Source organism: Marmota monax, unplaced genomic scaffold (assembly GCF_021218885.2).
Source record: "Marmota monax isolate L192 unplaced genomic scaffold, Marmota_monax_Labrador192_F-V1.1 WCK01_AAM20220418_F8-fsc00006, whole genome shotgun sequence".
NCBI lineage: Eukaryota > Metazoa > Chordata > Mammalia > Rodentia > Sciuridae > Marmota > Marmota monax.
In genome coordinates, this window is record NW_026693712.1 from 28,138,772 (window position 1) to 28,162,945 (window position 24,174).

The window sequence follows — 24,174 nt, forward strand, 5'->3', positions numbered from 1 at the left end:
GCAAAACACTGGCCTCATACCCATCTCTGGTAGAAATTCTGAATGGAGTACCTAGACATTCTCTATGCCAGGCTGTAAACAGCCACAGCATCCCCAGTATTGAAGTGGTATCTGAAATGGCTAAGAAGAAAGCCAGAACTTTTATCACTGATTTATTATAATAAGAACTTCCCTACAAACATGTAATTGAAGACAGGACTTCATCATACATATTCTCTTTTTCCAGTCCTACTCTACCACTGATATCACTAATGTCATAAGGTATCATGGTCCCTTACTCACTCCTAGAGCATAGTCAGTGGATACATAATGGACCCAATTGCTACCTAATGGAATAAATTCCCTAATATTCATTGGTAATGAGGTCACCCACCTGGTGAAAGTTAAGGCCAGGTGAGGGACTAAAAGCAAAGCAGCTCTTTATTACCACGAAGAGGGTGTCAATGAAGGCCTCATCAGGATTCTGTTCTCCACATTCCCCAGAAGTAACAAATATTCTGCACCTCCTAGGTAGGAGTGGAGGCTAACTAAAGAACCTGAACTTTAATACCCACCTAACAATAACAAGGTAACATTTGTTTTTCCAACCGAAACAGAGTCATAAAAAAGCTGACAAAATACAAGGTTTAAATAGTATCTGAACTTTCAACATCATTTCAAGAGACACACCAACAGTAACTCACACAAGAGACTATCTTCACAAGAGCTAGTGGAAGCCAAATGAGAGAAAACATTGCCTAGTGTCAGTATAATAATAAGAAAAGATACATTGAAGAAAACAGTGAGGAAAGATTTGCCTTTATCACCAATCCTTCAACTCTAGGGAGTACAGAGTAGCAAAAACTCAATTGGATAAATAAATAAGTAGGCAAAAGACTTAAATGGACCCTTCTCATACAAATGTCCAATAGGCATATGATAAATGCTCAACATCACTAATAATCAGGGAAATACAAATTAAAACAACAGTAAGATGTTATCTCACTCCAGTAAGAATGGTTATCACTAAAAAGACTAAAGAGAAGAAAATAAGACTAAAGAGAACAAATGCCAATGATGGTATTCCCACTATTGGTAGGAATGCAAATTAGTACAGCCATTATAGAAAATAGTATGAAATTTTCTAAAAAAAAAATAAAATAAAATTGAAATATAATTACCATGTAATACACCAATACCACTACTATTTATATAACCAAAGGAAATTATATCAGTATGTTTACATGATCTCTGAACTCCCATGTTAATGGCAGCATTATTTATAATGGTCAAGAGATGGAAAGAACTGAACTTCCCATCAACAGATTGATGGACAAAGAAAATATAGTACATAAACCCTATAGAATACTATTCAGTCATAAAAAATAATAAAATACTGTTATTAGAGAAAATATGAATAAAACTAGAAATAATTATGTTATATCAAATATGCCAGGCATGTGTAGTATCCCATGACATCACTTATGTAGAATTTAAAAACAGTTGATCTCATAAAAGTTGAGAATAGAATGATGACTATCATAGGCTAGGGAAAGTAAGGATAGAGAAATGGGATATGGTTGATCAGTAAGGTACAAAGTTTCAGTTAGGAACGAGAAGCTGCGGGGTACTACTGCACAGTATGCTGACTAGAGATAACAATAATGTACATTTTGAAAAGCAAGAAGAAAGGATTTTGAAAGTTTTCACCATAACAAAGTTATAAATTTAATACGATAGAAACATTATGCAATGTATACATGTATCAAACTTTACATTGTATCCCATTAATGTGTTTTAATGTGTTTGTTCAGATTTTCTCAAATAAAGAAAAGCAATGGATAAAAGCAATTATACTAAAAAGGCTGGCTCTTTGAAAACATTAATAAAACTGAGAAAACTCTAGAAGACAAAAGAGAAAGAGCAGCACACAAATTAATAATATCAGAAATAAAATAGAGTATGTCTTTATTGATACTCTAAAGGATAAGAAAAGAATATCGTGGAAAGATTTTCACAAGTGAATTTGGGGATTTAAATAAATATAAAAATATTTAGAAAAGTATAAGTCATTACAGTTTACTGCAATATAGCTGATTTTAATGCTGCTACTCCAATTAAGAAAAAAAATTAAAACCTCCCAAAAATGAAGTCTTCATGATATAATTGATTTACCGGGAAATATTGCTAAATGTTTAAACTTTGAAGAACTAATACTAATTATGCATAATATTCCCAGAAGATTGAAGATGAGGGAACCCTTCCCAATCATTCTATAAATCTATTGTTATTTCTATTTCATAATTAGAGAAATATAATAATAAAGTAACTAAGAAATATAAAAAAAAAACTATATACCAATATCTCTCATAATATAGATGCAAAAACCTTAACAATATATTAACAAATACAATTAAGTAATGTATAGATTTATTTAAACAGCAGAACAAATTAGCATTTATTTTAGGGATGCAGTCCTGTTCAACATTTGAAAATAAATCAACATAATCTGTCATATAAACCTACTTAATAATGAAAACTATTTAATAGTAAATAGTATATTAAATAATCCAGAAACATTAAATATATTTTTAGAATGAAAATTCTTAGAAAACTAAAAATATCTTTAGTAAAGTTGAAACAAAACTAACATTATATGCATGACAAAATGAATTACTTTCCTCTATTTCTGGAAGCCAGATCAGAATGTACACTTTCATCATTCCTATTAAGTATAGAACTATAACTTTTATCCAGGGAAATATGCAAGAAAATGAACTAAAACATTTCAACAGGAAAGGTACTCATTGGAGTTTCTATTTTCAGATAACAATTTTGTATATAGAAAATCTGAACATACCTCTACAAAAATAATGTTCTAGATCTGAAAGTGAATCAAGAAAAGTTACAAGGTCTAAGAGCAACATGTAAAATTTAACTGCATTTCTCTATATCATTAATCAACAGGTTGAAAATTTAAAAATTAAATACCACATATTACCATTCAAAAATAAATAAAGGGTGTTATGATAACTATATAGACACACACACACACACACACACACACACACAAAATTAACCATTATTTAATACCATATGCAAAAAAGAAACTCAAGAAGGCTAGTAAAAGAGCTAAAACTATAAAACTCTTGAGGGAAAAAAATAGAATAGAGTCAAATATTTATATCACTGAACTTACAAAGGATTCCCAAATATGACACCAAAAACACAATAACAAGAGAAAAAATAAATAAGTTGAACATCACAATTTGAAAAACTCAAAGAACACAACTAAGAATCTTAAAAGATCATACATAGAATGGGAAAACGTGCAAATCATATATCTGTCAAGAAACTTGCACGTAGAATATGTAAGAGACATTTTTTAGTTGTTGATGGACTTTTGTTTTATTTGTTATTTATATGTGGTTCTGAGAATCAAACTTAGTGCATCAAAGATACTAGAGAAGTTCTCTACCACTGAGCCACAACCCGAGCCCCTGTAAGAAACTCTTGACAACTAATAATAAATAAGATAACACAATTAAAAAACGGACAAGGATTTTGAATAGATCTCTCTCTAAAATAGACATGCAAATGATTAATACAATTAGCATATGAAAATATACTCACTTATTATTCATAAAAGGTACGCAAATTAAAACCAATCTGAATATCACTTCACATCTGCTAACTGATGTGAATCAAAAAGTTAGTTAATAGCAAAAGTTGATGAGGATATAGACAAATCAGAACAATAATATGTTTCTGTTGTAAAATGGTGGCAAATGGTACAGCCCCCTAGGAATAAGACTTGACATTTTGCCAAATGAATAGACATAAAATTATCATATGACCAAAATTTTCACTTCAAAAAGTACACCTAAGTGTTGGGAATATAGCTCAGTTGGTAGAGTGCTTGCATCATGTGCACAGGGCCCTAGGTTCAATATCCAGCACCATAAAAAAAAAAAGTAAGCCTAAGATATATAAAAATGTAGGTCTACTCAAAAACTCATATAAATGTTAGTAACATCAAACAAGAGATGTAAAAACCCAATATACACCAACTACTAAATATATAATTAAAATATACATATTATAGAATACTATTTAGAGATAATAAGGAACGGAATACTGATGGATGTAACAGTATGAGTACTACTTAGTAAAGATGTCAGTTCTCCCCAAATGGATATAAGAGTTTAATTAAACTTATATACAGAAACTTGCACATAAAGATAAGGTTGTTCTAAATTTTGTGATTAAATAAAGGATATTGTACTATAATTTTATAGCATGCAATCATCAAGAAAACTGAGAGAAATGTACATAAGTCCTCTCTATTTTACTTTCACAACTTCCTTTATGTCTGACCATAAGCTCTTGCTGAGATTCTGAATGTAGAAAAATTTTCAAACCTAGAAATCATTAACTGAAGAATTCCAAAACACAATGACAAGTATGTACACTAATGATTCTCCTAGTGTACCCCAAAGGCAACTATAACTATTCAAATAATATTACACTTGGGAAAAAGGAAACCACAGATTTTCAGTACTTTTTAATATTCATTCCTAGTTGATGGCAATACCTAAAGGGTTCCTCTAACACCACAGCACCCCTACTGAAGAGGAATTTTATGAGGAAAAATGTAAATAATGTAGTCCTGGCTTGTTTCTGATTTACATTAGGTTTATGTACATATATAGTGGAAATTTTCCTAATCCAACAATGTGTAATTGGACCATACATATGTACATACTTGGTAATAGCTTAAACATTTATTCATACATATGTGTATGTGCAATTCATCATACATATGTTTACATATATGTTTATATATAGTGGAAGAGTAAAGGATTGTGATTAAGAACTTTCATTATACACAAAGGCAAATTGGAAGGCTCTGAAGAATCCTGTTGTACACAGTCACAAGAGAAAACACAAGAGTCCTTATCATTTAATGTATCTATTTTTTCCTCAAAATAACTAAATATATGTGAAAATGAACTATAACAAAAATCAAACAATTCATAGGCAAAATTTCAGCTGATATACCCTTATGGTATCTTTAATAGAGAGAATTGGCATGGCCTCAGACACTTGGTACATAGCTACTGATTGCCGCAGTCCGGCTGCAGCAAAATAACCGGGGGGGGGGGGGGGGGGGGGGTGACGAGCAACTTGTGTACATTGATACAGCAGGAGTGGGAGCCGATTATTGTAGGACAGGAGGGGTATATATACATTCCACACAGCTTATCTTAATTAACATAAACTAGATACAGCAGTCAACCAATAAGGAATCTCCACACTTAATGGCTCGCTGGCGTTACTTCACAAACCACTCCCTCTGGCAAAATGCCAGGAGCCATCTTGACTTGTTTACAGACCCTAACAACTGATTAGGAAAATGCATTGTTTTTCTACCTTTATCAGGGAGTATGATCTATAATATTTCACATTTAGTTGGGAAATAATACACTACATATTTACAATAATGTACTAAACTTTCCTAAACTTTGTAATGTTTATTCCTAAGAGACTTAGGTCAGTTTGGCATGTTGCAGAATATCACACTGAATCAATATTCATGATTATAGAAATAAAATATAGATACAAACTCATACACTCCAGGAAATTAAGTTCAAGATATCTTTTCCACTGGTTGATTGTGTAGGGGTCCAAAAGATTAGGAATGCTTCATCTTTCTTTCAAATTAAAGAATATATTTTGCATTTTGACTTGCCCACCACAAATGATGACATAATACCTGGTAGAAGTTTTTGAATTCTTCCTGATAATCCTGTTCTAACCCATAAAGCCAAAGCACAGGAGACTTTCAGTTTTGAATCTTAGAGATGACTTCAAAACACTTAAAACTGCAGTGAAAGTGGTCATGCTTGGACAATATTACTCAATACACCCTATGCTTTCAGAGTTTTTAGAGTTAAGAAAAGATATTGTTATGGTTTGGATAATAGGTTCCTCCAGATCTCCTCTCTTAATGCAAGAATATTCAGAGGTGAAATAGCTAGACTTTAAGACACATAATCTAATCAGTCCATTCCTAGAATGGAATAAGTGATGAATGAGGGCAGGTGGGGCATGAGTACAGGAGATGGGTCAATGGGGGTATTCCATGGAAGGGTGGTTTTTCTCTGCAGCCCCTTTCTGCACCCTGTCTCGCTTCCTGACTCTGCCATGAACTAAACAGCTTTTCTCCACTGGGACCTTACCCCATGTTTGCTGCCTCACTTTTGTCCCAGAGCAATGGAATCAGTCATCTATGGACTGAACCACTGAAACCATGAGCCAAAATAAATTTCCTTCCTCTAAGTTGTATTGTTGGATATTTTTGTCACAGCAATATAATAGCTCAGTAAAACAAATTGGTGTCAAGAAGTTGGGTCATTTTTATGACTAACCTGATGATGTCATTCAGAAGCCTTTGGAAAAGCTTAGAAATGAAGGCTGAAAAAGTCTTAAAAATATTGCAAGAAACATTTTTGGAAATTCTAGTATTTAACACCAGAATGCTAATAGGAAATGCAGACTGTGTTTGTGAGGTTTCAGAGGTAAATGAGGACTCTATTGGAAATTGAACTTGAGAACATTTAGGTTATATAAAGAACTTGTCCATATTTTGCCCATGTTATGAGTCTTTGTGTGAGGCTGAATTCGAAAGTGATGGACTAATTAATCCGGGGGAGGAAATTTCAAGGTAGAATAGCATTTAGTCAGTGGTATGGATATTTCTGGCAGCATTTAGCCAGGTTTACTGTGAGAACTGGGAGCAGAAAACAGTTATTTTTTTAAAAAACTATCAGTTTGACCAGAAAAGCTCATATAAAACCTGATCCAAGAAAATTTTGCTTGAAGAGATTATAACTACTAAAAATATGCTAAGAACTTCACACAGAGACCATAAAAACGAAGGTTTGAGGGTATCTCAGGAATTTGCAAGATCACACCCACTGCAGGTCCAAGGATGTAGTAAAGTACCATGGGAAGTGATTATGAGGGTACTCTGCTTCTACAGGAGAGCCCAGGTAATTGTTTCACTGTAATCAGCTACCCAGGCACTCAGAGGCCACTGAAGACATGGTCTCAGAAATTTCAGATATTGCATATCTTGGGAGAAGACCTTGGATCATCCCTGTGGTGCTCATTCTTTAGGAATGCAGAATACTGGATTTAAGGGGTCATGAAGACTTCCAATGAGTTTCAAGCAAAGGCTCGGGGAACTATATAAAGTGTAGCAGAGATGGAGTCTTTGTAGGCTGCCCCTGAGACAATGATGCATAAATCTGGAATATGAAGCTAAAACAGAGATGAAGATCACAGAAATTAAAAGATGTCAGTAATGTGGACTGTTTGTTGAGAAGAGCTGCCATCTGCCAAGATAACCAGGCTTAAAGAGACTCTTTGGGTACAGGAACTGGCAAGGAAAGAAGGGCAGGACTTCCCAAAACCTTAGGAAAGAACATCCCGTAGCCATGCGTTCTGATGTTCTACATGAAGTCATGGGCATAGTTAGGGTTCTGTTTGCCTGAGTTAAAGTCTGGATTTTGCTTCATGCCTTCTTTCTCTGTCCCAGTTTCTCCCTTTTGGTATGATTGTTTACTCTGTGGCACTGCATATTGGATATGTGTAACTTTCTTTTGATTTGGATACATGTTTTTGATCTTTACAAGAGCTTACAGCTCAGAATTTGCCTTGAGTCTCAGAGGAAACTTTGGTCTTGGACTTTGGAGCAATCCTGGAACTTTTAAGACTATGAGATTCTTAGAAATTAACTAAATGCATTTTGCATTCTGAGATAGACATGAGTTTTTGATGGCCAGGGGCAGAATGTTATGGTTTAAATACAAGGTGTTCCCTGTGGTGAGCCGCTTCTGCCGTTTCTGCAGACTATGGTCGCCATTACAAGATGGCGCTGGCTCCGCTGTGGTCTGTGACAAACAACTCCTTATTTGGGAGAGTTGGCGCGTGGTTTTTCACCACCCTATGAGAAAGCTCCACGTGGCAGCTTCGCATTGGGGCATGAGATGTTTTATTAAGGCTGGGAGGGGCATCCGGGAGGGAAGAAGAAAAAATATCAAGGGCCTGAATAAACTGCTGAAAGAAGATTCCTGAGTTGCGTCTTCCTTGCGGGCAAGGGGTCTCGACAAGTGGTGCCGAAACCCGGGAACCAGAACTTTCAGCAGTCAGGGGTGGTGCACCGGTTAGTCCCAGGTAAGTGGGATCCGCGACCAAAGCGGGGTTAGTCCCAATAAGTGGGATCCGCGATCAAAGCGGGGTTAGTCCCAGGTAAGTGGGATCCGCGACCAAAGCGGGGCAGCTCCTCTGTAAAGAAAGAGAGAGCATTACATTTTATTGCAGCTGCACTGTGTACTTTCGCTTCTACTTTCGCTTTTGTTTTCTGTGTTTCTTTTGTTGTGTCATTTCGCTTTTGTTTTTTGTGCTTCTTTTGTTGTTGTGTCATGGGTGCCGCATCTTCAAGTCCGCTTCTCCTGGCCCTAGATGGCCTGTTACGTTCCAAGGGCCTGGAAGTGAAACATAGTACTTTACAGAGATTTTTACAGAAGATAGATATCGCTGCACCGTGGTTTGCATTTTCAGGCAGCCTTACTGTACCTAGTTGGGATAAATTAGGCAAAGATCTTGACTTTGCTTCTGAGCAGGGCATATTAGAGGGTGGGGTGATACCCCTTTGGAAAATGGTCCATAGTTGCCTTACAGATGGCAGATGTCAGGAAGCACTTACTAAAGGACAGGAAGTTCTAGAGCAATTACATGAGGAGAAATCGGAAACGGCAGAAGCGGCTCACCACAGTTTATCTCCAAGGTACTAATCCCAGTGCCTCCTTCTTCTAATAGTACTTACTATGCCACTCATTTCAAGGCCTCCCCTTACTGTACCCCTAATCTTGGTTTCCCCCCAACATTTACGCCTTGTCAGGATCATTCTTGGGAGAAACATCAAGTTGCTAAAGGTTTCTCCCTTTCCCCCTCTCTTAAGAGGCATGTTTATAACTTTAACAACAGTGCCAACTCCTCTACAGGAGTAGGTTGGTCCTGGTTTCAATGGCTGATTTCCAATGAGAAGGGGGCTTCAGCCGATATTTCTGCATTGGCTCAATTGCTGGGAGCCAAAAGCTGGCTGGCTAATGTTTCTGGCACTGTTAGGGAGAGTGAACGAGGTAATAGACTTACATCTGTTTCGTTCAACTCTCTGCTATATAATGCCACATTGCCCCCTGCAATGGTCTGTGTCCAATCCCCGTTCTTGTTCCTTTTGTCTAATGACACCTCGTCGGGGATGCTGGATTGTTCTAGTGTTACCTGTCTCTTATCTGAGTGTTGGAATGGTTCTTGGACTGTAGCAGTGGTTATGAAAATTCCAACTTTTGTCCCAATCCCAGTCACTGCGGACCCAGATAAATTCCCCATTGTTGAGCTACTTAGAGTCCGCAGGGATTTTGGAATTACGGCAGCTATAGTGACAGCTGTGGCAGTGTCTGCTGCTGCAGCGGTTACGGCCTGAGTGGCCATGGCCAGTCAAGTACAAACTGCTGCCACCATTAATCAAGTTGTTCAACAAACTTCCACCATACTTGAATCCCAAAATACAATTAATCAACATATTTTGTCAGGGATTTTAGCTGCCAACCAAAGAATAGATTTACTCCAAGCTCAGGTAGAAGAATTGGCTGACTTGGTGCTTTTGGGTTGTGTTGACCAACGTGCACATTTATGCATAACCTCTGTCAGATTTAATGATTCCAGGAATGCCTCCCGCATCATTGGCGAATATTTGGCCGGAAATCGGTCCATGGCAGTGGAAGACATGATCCAGTCTCAACTAACTCAGATAGCTGTCTTGAACAGTACTTGTGTCGATCCTGTGACTTTGGGTCAATTCACCGATTGGATATCTTCTGCTTTTTCCTTCTTCAAAGAGTGGGTGGGGGTAGGCATTTTTGGTGCAATGTGTTGCTTCGGTATGTTCCTCTGTTTGTGGTTTCTCTGTCACCTTAAGGCCGCAGTGCTCACGATAAGGCTATGATCATACAAGCTCTTGCAGCTTTAGAAAATGGCAACTCACCTCAAGTCTGGCTTGTGCATCTTAAACAGTAAACCTTTGACATGGTCGTTACACCCCAAGTTATTATAACATTGCACTGGGATCGAAATGACTTTCCTTGTTATTCTCTTAGTGTTGGAAAGCCCTTGCACTCTGCCGGTCTTACTGCCATTGCACGCAGATGGGTTTCCACACTAGTGCTTTTCTATCGCCTTAAAGTCCGTGCCTTTCTTTCAGGGTGCTGTCAACTTGTTTGTCGTTATAAACAGCCACAGTTCAGCCTCAGCTATCCCCCTTCGTCCACCATCGTCACGATACAGGATGCGAGGCAAGGCACTGCACTTGAGTGATCCTTGACGTGGACCTCAAGGAGAGCATGTCCTATTGCATGCGGGTTAGACGCGTCCACGCCCCGCCCCACGAAAAAAGGCGTCGGCTGATATGGCCTCAGATCTGGGGAAGGGCCCTCCTTAGGACTGAGCCATACTATGCAGCCACTTCTGCACAGTGGGATAGGACCTCTACTCTCGCCTGTATTGTTTTAAGAAAACAGAAAGGGGGAACTGTGGTGAGCCGCTTCTGCCGTTTCTGCAGACTATGGTCGCCATTACAAGATGGCGCTGGCTCCGCTGTGGTCTGTGACAAACAACTCCTTATTTGGGAGAGTTGGCGTGTGGTTTTTCACCACCCTATGAGAAAGCTCCACGTGGCAGCTTCGCATTGGGGCTTGAGATGCTTTATTAAGGCTGGGAGGGGCATCCGGGAGGGAAGAAGAAAAAATATCAAGGGCCTGAATAAACTGCTGAAAGAAGATTCCTGAGTTGCGTCTTCCTTGCGGGCAAGGGCTCGCGACAGTTCCCCAAAGCCACTGTGTTAATGTAGGAATGTTCACAGGTGAAATGGTTGGAATGTGAGAGCTATAAACTAATCAGTCCATTTTATTTTGAATGTTCTTGAATTTTCTGGTAAATGTGGGCAGGCCGCGTATGATTAAAAAGGTAGGTCACTAGAAGTATACCCTGAAAATGTTGTTCTTCCCTTGGGTCCCTCCCCCTCCCCAAGCCAACAATTCTGTTTCCTGACCCTACCATGAGCTGGCATCTTGCCTCCACCACACACTTCCCCCATGATGTGCTGCCTCACCTTTGTCCCAGAGCAATAGCATGAGTAGACCTCAGAAAACCATAAGTCCCAAAGAAACTTTCTCTCTTCTAAGTGGTTCTTGCCAAGTATTCATTCTAGTCATAGTGATACAAAAGCCAACTGAAACAAGCACCAATAATATTTATAGCAAGTCCCAGTGAAACAATCACACTACATATCCTCAAGTCCTAAAATAAATGCAAGTCATCAATACTAAATAATTTTATGCATTTGAAAAGAAGTATCCTTTGTCATGCTATAAAACTCTGACAAGAGATACAATTGCTTACTCGAGTATACCAAGTGACTCTGTATTTCTGAATTGGCCCATGATTAGCTGATTGTATTAGACTTATATCATCAGAGACATAATGTTTTGGGCAGGTTGAACAGCAATCAATTGAAAATTATAATAGAAATAAAGCATAGGCAGGACCAGAAAGTACAAACAACTTGCATTAGCAGGTAGCCTGGACCCCCATGTCTTCTCCTACTATTGTTCAGTTACCTATCTACTAGCATATACCCATGAATGAAGAAAATTACTCAAGTAATTTAATGAATCATAAAATGAAAAGATTATGTAAAATGCAGATGCTTCTTATTTTTTTTTTGTGAAGTCTAAATTCTAATTTGAGTTCTATTATCTAATGTGCAATGATATAAGAAGTGAACAACATATTTAAGAATTGGAGTGCGTGCAGGGGCAAATTCCCGTAATCTCAGCAGCTCAAGAGCCTAAGGTAGAAGAATCCCAAATTCAAAGTCAGCCTCAGTAAAAGTGAGGCACTGAGCAACTCAGTGAGACCCTGTCTCTCAATAAGATACAAAATACGGCTGAGGATGTAGCTCAGTGGTAAAGTGCCCTTGAGTTCAATTCCTAGTATTCCCATCCCCCAAAAAGATCACATTTAAGAATTGGAATATTATAGAAAGAGGTACAGCATTAGGATCTAGAATAGGGAAAGGTGATATATTATTTATGTGTGTATGTGGTGGAGTATGTGTGTTTCCAAAGTAAGGGGATAGATAAAATTTGCTTTCTTATAGCTAGTGATTCTTATCATTTGCCTTCTACTTAGTACACTTAATAATATTATAAATAAGGATACCATATACTAGTCAAATTAAGTTGTAACTTTTTTAGCAAATCTAAGTTAAAGTAGTGCTAGCAAAAATAAGTAACTGAGATAAAAGAAAATGCTTGAGGGCTGGGGATGTGGCTTAAGCGGTAGCGCGCTCGCCTGGCATGCGCGGGGTGCTGGGTTCTATCCTCAGCACCACATAAAGAAAGATGTTGTGTCCACCGTAAACCAAAAAAAAAATATTAAAAAATAATGCTTGAACCCTTCAATGACCTATAATAGATATATAAAAACCACAAACTTCCTCTGGTTGTACACTGACTAGAGTGAAAATATTAAGCTTGAAGAATAACACTGTATTTTTCCATTTCTGTTTATTTATTCTATATGCAGAGCCTTCACTTGAAACAGGTAAAGTAAGGGGGAAATATGGCCAGTATACCTGTGCATCTCCTTCCTTATATTTATGGATGTTGTAAAGCACAATTTCATTCTTTCACTGGAGACTGTATCTGTTTTAAGATCCTTTCTCATCAGAATAGGGAAATAGCAGGTATTCAACCATAACAAGAAATTATATTTGAAAGCCTATCTAAATACACCCCCCACACCTATCCTGCTTACTACGCCAGTGTCTAGCTGCTACTTTGTGTTTAGGGTTTTGTTGTAGTTTTTTTTTTATTTTTTATTTAAAAAGAAGGCAGTGTACCTCAGAGATACTGTTATCTTTTTCTTATTAAACGAAAAATTATAAATGTAAACACTCCATCTCTTTATTTATTTTTCATTCATTTCCTCTCACTCTATTTTATTCCTTCCCAGCTAACCTTTAAGAATTTTGTATATGAATCATTTTTCTCTTTCATTACCAGGATATTTTTGTAGATGACATTGATTTTTTTTCTCACAGATTTACTTATTTCATGTCCTCTATTCATTTGGATTTTGCCTTTCAAAAATCACAAAAATTAAGATCACAATATGTAATATTATCCAAAAATTAGGATCTCTGCTTTTGTCTAATGAACTGAATTTTTTTAAAGTGCATGCAATAGAGTTTTCTTTATCATGACAATTACTTCTGTAGCATCACTTTAGATTTTGAAATATCCCTGCAGCACATTGTCACCATAGCTTTCTGATGCACACATCTACACCATTAGCTTCATGACTCCACACTACCTCATGATTCCTACAATTTTTCAGAATCAGTAATATTTCAGCAAAAATTATCACTAATATTCTTTTTTGGATTTTATTATTAATTTAACTATATGGTATCAAACAATTATGCAGAAAAGCTCCAGAGTTCAGCAGTTTGTGTTTTTTTTTTAATTGGACAGTATTATGTTTTTTATTCAACTTCAAAATTTCATATTAATAAAATAACATTTTAAAGTTTAGAGTAAAAACAAATTATTTATTTACTCATTTATTGGTACCAGGGATTAAACTCAGGGGAACTAAACCACTGAGCCACATCCCCAGCCCTAATTTGTATTTTATTTACAGACAGAGCTCACTGAATTGCTTAGTGCCTCACTTTTGCTGAGGCTGGCTTTGAACTCAAGATCCTCCTCCCTTGGCCTCCCACACTGCTGGAATTACAGGTGTGTACCACAGTGTTCAGCCACAAGTAAATTATTTAAATATTTAATTTATTCCAAAGCAAATTGATATATAGATTGTTGGGTGATAAGGAGAAAAATAACTAACATTTTTGTAATCTATTGATTATATAATCAGTCTAATGTTTATCTTCCCTAGAATATATTTAAGTGTCCTCAGAATTTGTTTTTTTTTTTTTTCATGTCTTGGGGCAATATCTTTTCTGTGTGTGTGTGTGTGTGTGTGTGTGTGTGTAACATTTCAGAGAATGAATGGACAAAGGGAGGAGGAAAAATCATTTCATGCAACCAGGAGATATACATAGGCTTCTTACAATTAGCTATTTATGGGGTTTATGAAAAACTACATGACTACAAAAGTAATTTAAATAAAGATAAAAGATTTCATAAAAAAGATAAAAGGAGTTGAAGACTAAATATATTGAAAGTCTTTACATTTATGTGTTGGGATACTATAAAATATATTGTCACTTATTCATCTAGTTGATAATATCTTAATCATACATATTCTCAAATGATCTATAACTGATTTGAAGGATAGGCATATAAAATGTAGGTTAAAATTTTTCTCCTTTGTGTACATACATCCAATTGTTCATATGTGTATCTAGGTAATATAGGCACAAGCATTTTTTTCACATAATTATACAATTAATATTCAACATTTAATATGTAATCAAATGTTCCACAATAGCTTTTGTTTCAGTTGAGGAGGAGGAGGAAGAAGATGATGATGATATTATTCACTTGTGTTGATTAAAAACAATTCTACTCTAGTACATTTACTGTACTCATCAAGATACAAAAGCTTCAAAATAACTGCACAGGGTCATGTTGCACACTGTCCGTCATGATTAGATCAACTGTGAACTCTGTGCCAGTCTTGGCATTTGAATGTACTTCTACAGTGGTTGCTATGGTAAGTAATTATGAATATTCTTTTTTATATTTAAATGAAAAGAAAGTTAAATAATGTGAAGGAGTACATAAAATGGTCATAGATGTGAAAGCTAACATTAAATTTCTGGGGAATAAATTATTTGAATAGGCATTGATTCATTAGGTTATTTTAACCCAAACTCTTTCCTCCAGCTTTAAAAGGAATCAGCACACGTTCAGGTCCACTGTTTACATAAAATATGGTGACAGCAGAAGTGATAATAGAAATCAAATACATAGCTATTTTTCAAAACCTTAAAGAGTGGACCTCAGTACCAGAATACAGAGAGGAGAGAATGATACTATGGAGGACAAAAGTCCCAGGACCACAACATAAGACTATAAAATCCTCAGACTTTCTGATAAGAAGTATCACCTTTAATACTCTTTTCAAGGTGGATATGCAAACCTCATTTACCAGCCACTATCAATCCAGGATCTTGATGAAGCTTTCATATTGCCAGTGTTAAAATCTGTCTCAGTTGGCTGAGTGACACCTATTATTTAGACATGGGGCAAGGCCATCTTCCACAATGGAAATAGTTTTCTATTACTTGGGGCCAATAAAAGTAGGTATAGAGTAATGAATGACAGATCATTCAGCAGATAGTACAGGACATGAAAAAGAGAGATAATGTTTCTTAATTAAGCAGGCAAAAAATATTCAAAATTATTTTCTTTTAAATTGGAACTTTTAAATACCTTCTTTATTATTATGTTCCATTCAATAAGAACAAGTCTAAGTTCACATATTCACATAGTTATTTGTCTAATGTTTCAAGGTAATGAAATCAGTGCCTTTGAGAACCCAACCTGTAATATATGTATCACTGAAGCATCAGAAAACAGGAGGTTATGGTACCTATAGGAAACTGAGAGTGTATAAGTAGCCTCAGTCCTTCAGATTCAACTTATTTTGATCAGTTAGTGGGTAAATGAAGCACATTTAGAGTCAAGATTGTGAGCTATCAGTTTTGATAGGTCTGGTAAATTGTGTGGCTAAATGTATGCTGGATCCTTTTTTCCTCATCTCCTCTCCCCTTTTTCATGGTTGTTCAATGTCTAACCAATTTTTCCAAAAGATTATAACCTTATTATGAAACCTCTTACACCACTTTACTTTTCATCACATCACTTAGTAGGTGACAGTACAGAACATTTGTGTCTTCTTTCCTCATGAATAGTCTTCACATTAAAACATAAGCTTTGTGAGCCTAAGAATTTTGTTTTGCTTCTTCTTTGTTCAAAAAAAAAGGAACATTTCTCATGTTAGGTACTTAAATATTAAATAAATAAATAGATTAACATTTTAAACAGGAAGGGATATTAGATACATTATTAAAAATGCAAAGTTCAAATTAGAGAACATGCATGGTTTCAATTTTAAATGGTATTTTATCAAGTTTTTGAACATAGCACATCTTCAAAAGAAAAGATACACAGAACAAAATGAATGAAGCATATTCCCAAACACTTGTTAAGCAGATGTCCTCACTATTAGCTAACACTCATACCTGAAGAATTGGCTAATTTTCACTGTTAATTCTGTAAGACACAATAGTGAACATTATCTGTGAATATGAAGAATGTATTCACAAATAAGCATGAAGGAGTTATTATCTAAGATGCATGCTATGGAAAGCCATAAGTATGTCTAAAGAGCACAGTGTAAAGGAAATTTTTCTTGGAAAAAAGGAGAAATCCACATTAGATACTTGGATGTAGAGTTTTCTGCTCTTGGAGACATGAGGCAGGAATTGGCATCAGATCGTTGGTGAAAGTGCCACTGCTAGGAGAGCTCTATGTCTGAATTGTTACAGTTTTAAAGAACGTTAAATGTAAACTTTGTTGTATTATTTTACATGTGCATATGTCCACCTTACAGAATGCATGGGGTACATGTAGAATGAGAAGGAACTTCTTGTGGAGTGTTGTTTAGAGAGTAATTGAGACAGCACTATCTCAAATAGGCAAGTATGAGTACTTCCTCTTCATAACTCACCACCTCTAATTTTGTCTAGGTCAGAGAAAAAAAATTGTGTTTGTGGCAACAACTTTTACAGCACTAAAACAAAATAAAAAGAATAAAGAAGACAAAGATCCTTTGTTAAACTACATGTCAGCATAAATTGAGATTAATCATAGCAATAAAACAAGTACCTAAGATAATCTAAATTTGTTTTTTGAACAGAAGTGATATTAAGTTATATTGCTTGAATTAGTGGCTATGAGAAATATGACCTTTCAAAAGATGTGGGGGGAAAAAGGAGTTGAACAAAAGAGGTTGAAAAAGTTAAAAGATAAATTTCAAATTTACTATGATTCTCAAGTAACAAGAGTCACTAATAGCACATCAAATTCTACCTACGTAGTAATGCTCTTTCCACGCACTAAATTTCATACTGAAATTTCTTTTTCTCTTCTTCTCTTTTTTCATCCTTCTCTCTCTCCCTCCCACCTTTTCTTCCTTCCCTTTCATCCTTCTTTCCTTCCTTCCTTCCATCTTTTCTCTCAAAATTCCTCTTTCCTGCATACATCCTGCATGTTCCTCTTGCAGTTACCCATGAAGTCATTTCAGGTGGACATCCAGGTATAGGGCGTGTGCTTAGTAGCAGGACAGTGACTAAATTAGCATGCACATTTAATTTAGGGTGAAATATTTAAAATCCTGTTGTCACTTGTTTACATTCTTTAGATAGTTTACATTCTTTAGATAGTTTACATTCTTTAGATAGTTTAGCTACATAAGCAACAAAATATTGATCTGCTTCCTGGATATATGTATTTATCATTTAGTTGAATCCATATTACGAAGGGAAAATTAAAAAAAAAAAAAAACCAACCATTTATCAATGTCTTCAATTTCAACAGCTATTCTCAAAAGTTTTGGTTAAATTTTTTATTGTAGCTTTATGGTTCTACATAGTAGTTGGGTTCCTCCTAACAAAGTCATACATACATGGAAATTGGTTTCATATCAAAAGTTTTAACATACATAATTCTTTCTGTATTTTAAACAGTGCCCAACTTATACATTACTTTGAATTGCTTAGCAAGTAAGAAATATTCCAGCAATCATCACATTTCAAAATTTCCTTTCACTATTCCACTTTATTTCTATATAGAATTATAGTTTCACTATTTCTTATTTATTAGATAATGTTTTGATATAGTTAAATGGACAGAGAAGTGTAGTGTTTGATACATTTTGAAAAATGTATTCCCTTACCAACCCAAAGAATAATCAATGTATCAAACATTTCTAACATCTCAAAAAATTCCTTGGGTAATGTTTCTAATTGATTCCCACTTGAACACCAAACGTAACAACTGTCTGCATTTTTCCCATGATAAGTTTTGCTTAATCTTAAATTTCATGAATTTAATCATACTGAATGTAGATGTTTGTTGTCCAACTTCTTTAACTCAAACTTTTGAGATTCATTCATTTTGTTGAGAAAATAAGCAATTAGTTTCTTCTTATTTGATGGTGACTATTACATTCTATGAATATACACACTTGTTTATATATTTATTCTGCTACAATTGGACATTTAGATTGCTTCCAATTGCATGGCTATCATAAAGTTGTTATGAAAACACTGTGTAGGTCATTTGTATACAAAAATTTTAATTTGGAAAAACTATTAGGGATGTTCTTGGTTTAATAGATGTTGCATTTTTAATTGAAAATTTTATTAATAGATTTTGGTGATTATGTGATTTTACATTTTCATCTGGTATATATTAGATTTCCAGTTGCTTCCCATTTTTGACAACCTGTTTTTGTCATTGTCTTAAGGTTTTTATTTTAATGTTTTTGGTTGTCAATGAACTTTTATTTTATTTATTTATATGTGATGATAGAATCAAACCCAGTGCCTCACACAAACTTGTCAAGCATTCCACCACTAAGCCCAACCCTAGCCTTGTCTTAAGTTTTATAACATTAGCCCTTCAAGGAGAGTAAGAGAAGTGGTATCAATTTTGGTTTGAATTTACATTTTACCAATGCTATTAATACTGACACGTTTTATGAATTTATTGATCAGTCTATCTCCTTTTGTAATGTATTTGCACAAGTCTTATCCATTTTCTTTTTCACATTTGGGTATATATTTTGTTTGTTTTTAATATTTTGTTATGGAAATTTCTTATATATTTGATATACAATTTATTAGTGAGGTATACATATTATTGATAAATTCTTAATTCAACTTAATGTCAGAATGCTGTTTTTGGTGAGCAGAATTTTTCATTTTATATGATTATTGTTTTCTGTAGAAAACTATACCGTGAAAATAGTCTCATGAAAAACTGCATATATTGACTCCTATTTTCAGGTTTACAGTCTAACTTGAATATGTATTTATGTTTAATGTAGCTAAATATTGATGATCATTTTATCTTCTATATAACTATTTAAATGCTTTAGCAGCATTTCTTGAGAGTATTATTCCCTATTAAACAGACTGGCCATGTTTATACAAAATCAATCAAAAATCTCTTTCTAATTTTTCTGTTATGTTTTATTAATTGATTTTTTATCTTCCCATTGACAAAAAAAAATTACATAATTTTCTGTACAGAAAATTTCTATAATATTCTACAACAAATCTATAAGAAATCTGCATAAGTCATTCAACTTTTTTATATTTAAGATTATTTTATCTAGTCTTGGTTTTTAATTTCATAATAGTTTTAAATTAATTTTTATTTATTTATTATTATTTATGTATTTATTTGGTATTGGTTATTGAACTCAGAAGCACTTAACCACTAGCCACATACCCAGTCCTTTATTATTATTATTATTATTATTATTATTATTACTGTTATTATTATTATTATTTTTAGTTGTAAGTGGACAAAATTCCTTTTATTTTACTTATTTATATGTGGTGCTGAGGATTCAAACCTAGGGCCTCACACATACTAGGTGAGCACTCCACCACTGAGCCACAACCCAGCCATATTCCCAGTTCTTTTTATTTTATTTTATTTTTTTTATTTTTGAGTCAGGTTCTCACTAATAAGGTTAGGGCCTCACTAAGTTGCTAAGGCTGACCTTGAACTTGTAATCTTCCTGCCTGAGCCTCCTGAGGCTCTCTGATGACAAGCATATTCCATCACATACAGTTTAAAGTAACTTTATCTTATGGGAACAACATAAATGAGTACATTGATTAGAATTGTAGTGAGCCTCTAGTCAACCTGAAGACCACTGACTCTTCACTGAGATTTTTAAACCAGAATCATATTACAGATCTTCCTCTATTTAGACTCTCTTTAATCCTGTCAGTGATGATTTGTAGATTACATTTTCTAGGTCTTGCTCACTTTTCATTTAATGCTTCCCTAAACACTTCATTTCTCAGGTTATTTAAATTTTTAAATTTTATTTTTCAAATTTCCTTGATATCATAAAAATGTTTGTTTCTTTTTGTTATTAGATTTTTATTTTGTAAACTTACTGGATTTAAGTTTTAGTTTTAATAAGTGTTTGCACCCTACATGCTATAGAATTTTGTTTACACAATCATATTTTCTACAGAGGGACACAAATTACTACATATTTTTAATACTTTTACTTGCATGATTAAATGAATAAATTAAGTCTTTTTCTTTTTTGATAGAGACATATAAATGTTTAAAATTTTCTCTAAGTTAAATGTATTTGCTTGCATCCCATTAAATTTTCTATATATTTGTTTTATTTAGTTAAATATTTTTAACTTTTCTTGCCATTCTTATTTAATAAGTACATTATGTGGAGTTATGCTAATGCTAATTCAGTTCCACAGAATTGATATCACCTATATGTTTTGGTTATTTATTTCTAATTGAATAACTTTTAGTCAAAGGATATGCTCTATATTATTACAGTCATTTGAATTGTTGAGATCTTTTTTTCTGGCCCATTCTGGTAAATTTATCACTTCTAATTAAAAATAATGTGTTATATGTTTTTTGGCTGTAAAAACAAATATCAGCTTAATTTGACTAATAAGGCTCTTCTACTTATTCTATTCATCAGTGAAGATATAAAAGTTTTCTAGTTGTATTGTGAGTTTTCATTCTTCTACTAATGCCTGCTGATTTTTTCTCATGAATTTTAAAGTTCCATTATTGATAAATAGACACAGGATTTCTTCTCAAACAATAGCCTATTTTGTTATTAAAAACTGGGCTACTTATCTCTGATAATACTCTTTATCTTAATAAACACTTTCATTTATATGAATGGATTCATCATTGACTTTCTTATGATTATCTTTTGTATGATATATCAATCTCCTTTCTTTCAAATTTTTTATTACTAAAAATGATTAGTTTGATTATTTGGGGATATATTGCTTTAAACCATTCAATTCTGACTGTCAGTTATATTTCTATTCCTCACTATTACTAGTAGATCTTTAAAAATAGAGAATATGCTCATATTACTTTTGTAATACACATATTTAGCCCAGCATTTAAGAATCTATAGGCCCTCAAGTATTACATATTGAATAAATATATGATTAGAGATAAGGAAGAATTTTTTTTTCTAATTCTGAACATACTGTGATATCATACTCACCTCATCCTATGAATAGGCTTCAAGTCTCCTTAGCTAGTCATTAAGAGAAAATACCTCTCACATTCTTCAAGCTTATACTAAGAACCACTTAAAATTTTTCATCACATCACTTATTGACTTTGTGTTTGGTCTCCAATTTATTAATGGATATGACTTTCAGTTAGATCTGGAAGATTTTATTTTACATGATTTATCAATTATGAAGATTATAATTAACAAGGATGTCTTGAAAAAAACTAATACCCATAGCAAAAGTCAACAAAATACCAAGATGTTATAGGATAACTCATGAAAGTATATCCTCCTAGAGTCTAGTCAGAAAGAGAGTAAATAGTACCCCACCTAAATTATCTCCATTCATGAATATTATATACATTTATATTATATATAGTTTATATATTTACATAATCCATAGCACACTCTTACATATATATTTACATATATATATAACTGTTTGCTAAGAGTTAAATATATAGAATTTGCTAAAAATTCTGGTCATACATGTTATTTTTTCTATAGGTCCTATGATTGTTAAATAGAACAGGTATTTTGAACCAACAATGCTAATAATATTGGAATATGGTAAGTATCTTGAAATATTTGAAGATTCTATTTCTTCTGAACTGTTACAAATTTTAAGTGGACAAATAAATGTAAATTAAGATACATTTTGAGTCAATAGTATCATCTAGAACTGCTTAAAAATGTAACAAAAACTCCTCTTCATGGAAAATTTTCAATCAATACAGATAGGGCAAGACAAAATCTTCAACAGGCTTACCCACACTCCTAGACAAACTTTACTTGAAATGTTAACCCCTGAATCCTCTAAAGTCTTTTTTAAGATATTTTATTCTGTGTTCAAATTATGGATCAACTTTTTGAAAAAAAGATATGTGAATATCTGCTTTAAAATGTTAAATGACATTGGCATTAAAATGCACAGAAATTCAACATCTCATTTTCCAAACTCAGAGAAAGGAGGTTTTTGAAGCACTTATTCATAGCTAAATATTCTACAACAGAACAAAATTGGATTCTTTGTATAGCTACATGCACAGTAGCAAACATTTCAAACACATGTTTTTTGTGCTATCAAATTTCTTAAAGTAGCAAAACTGTCTTCTTTACTTTTCAGACAAAAAAATAAAAATGAGATAATGGCCATAAATATTATGATTTATAATCAAACCTCACCTTCAAGCCATAAAAAAGTGAGCAGAAAGACAAGTATGACATGATCACATTCATATGTAGTGTCTAAAAATCTGGAAATAAGAAGTAGAGAGTAGAGTTGCACTTACCAGGGGCTGGTGTAACTGGGTCAATAAAGATGATAAGGTGTTAGTGAAAGGATACAAAATTTCAGCAAGTTTGAAGGAACAATTTTTAAAAATTAATTATACCAAATAGTGACTATAGTTAATAATATATAATTATATCCTTGAAAAATGCTGAGAGTGGATCTATAGCATTTTCAACCACAAAAATAAATATGTGAGATAATTCTTATATTAAGTAGCAAGACTTACTCATTCCACAATGTATAAATATTTCAAAACATCATAATATACACTTAAAACATACACAATTTAATCTGTCAATTTAAAAATAAATTTTAAAAAATAATGTGAGTTTGTCCTCAGTGCCAATGAGTAAATTGCCTCCTGCTCTGGACTGTAAATCATTTCAGTGTTTTAATATCAACATGGCCTCAGTGTGAAATACAAAACTTATCAAAATGCTTAGCTATCATAAAATGCTCCACAAATAAATAGAGTAGAATGTTTACAAAACAAAAGCAAAACAATAATTAAACCTTTACATATGCACGTCAGCAGACATTGTTACTTGCAATAATTTTCATATTCTAAAAATGCTGTCTTAAATAAGTAGGAATTAAAATTGAAAAAAAAAAAAACAAAGTACTGTATTTTCTTGGACTATCTAAAATATCTACAGATATGTTGTTCCTATCCTAAGGATAAGTTACCAAATAAATTGATTTAATGTTCTAGTGCTCATAGATAGTTAGGAACAAATTCCCTTAAAAATATAAAAAACAAGAGAAAATGTATCATTGATATTAGCAACAATTTGAAGGTCATAATAAACTCTGAAGGTCAATTTGTTGAATCACAGTTCAGTGCTTTTGCTGTATGCTGGGATGAACTGGATGTTTTGCTGCAGCCTATTTCAATCAGGAGTTAACTTGTGAATAATCAAGAAATACTTCACGAATACTTCTAAGTTCCACTTTCCTAATCCAAAGGTGTGATAGGGTGCAGTCAACCATGGTGATTCAACTTGGAGCGGTTATTATCAGATAGAAAACATGATGGTCGGCTGAAAGATGCTGGAACCTTAAAGGCATCAAATGTTCTACCAAATACAATATGCACTTTTCCATTTGTGTGTTTTCTCAGAACGCATAATTTATACTCTACGGTTGAACCTCTGGTGTCAAAGTCACGTGAACACACTATGAAAATAAAAGAGTAAATATTTCTCATATTTTTGTATCATACCTATATAATCACATAATCAGCCATGCATTATATTCTTGGCCTTTTTCTTTTTTTTTTTCCCCTTATGGAAACTGTCTACAGACTTCCCTGACGGAGAATAAAGCTGTATTAAGCTGACTGCCTAGATTTCTGCCTCAGGGATCCAGGGCCATTTATGAACAATGAAACTAATACAATTTGGCAGGGAAATGGGATC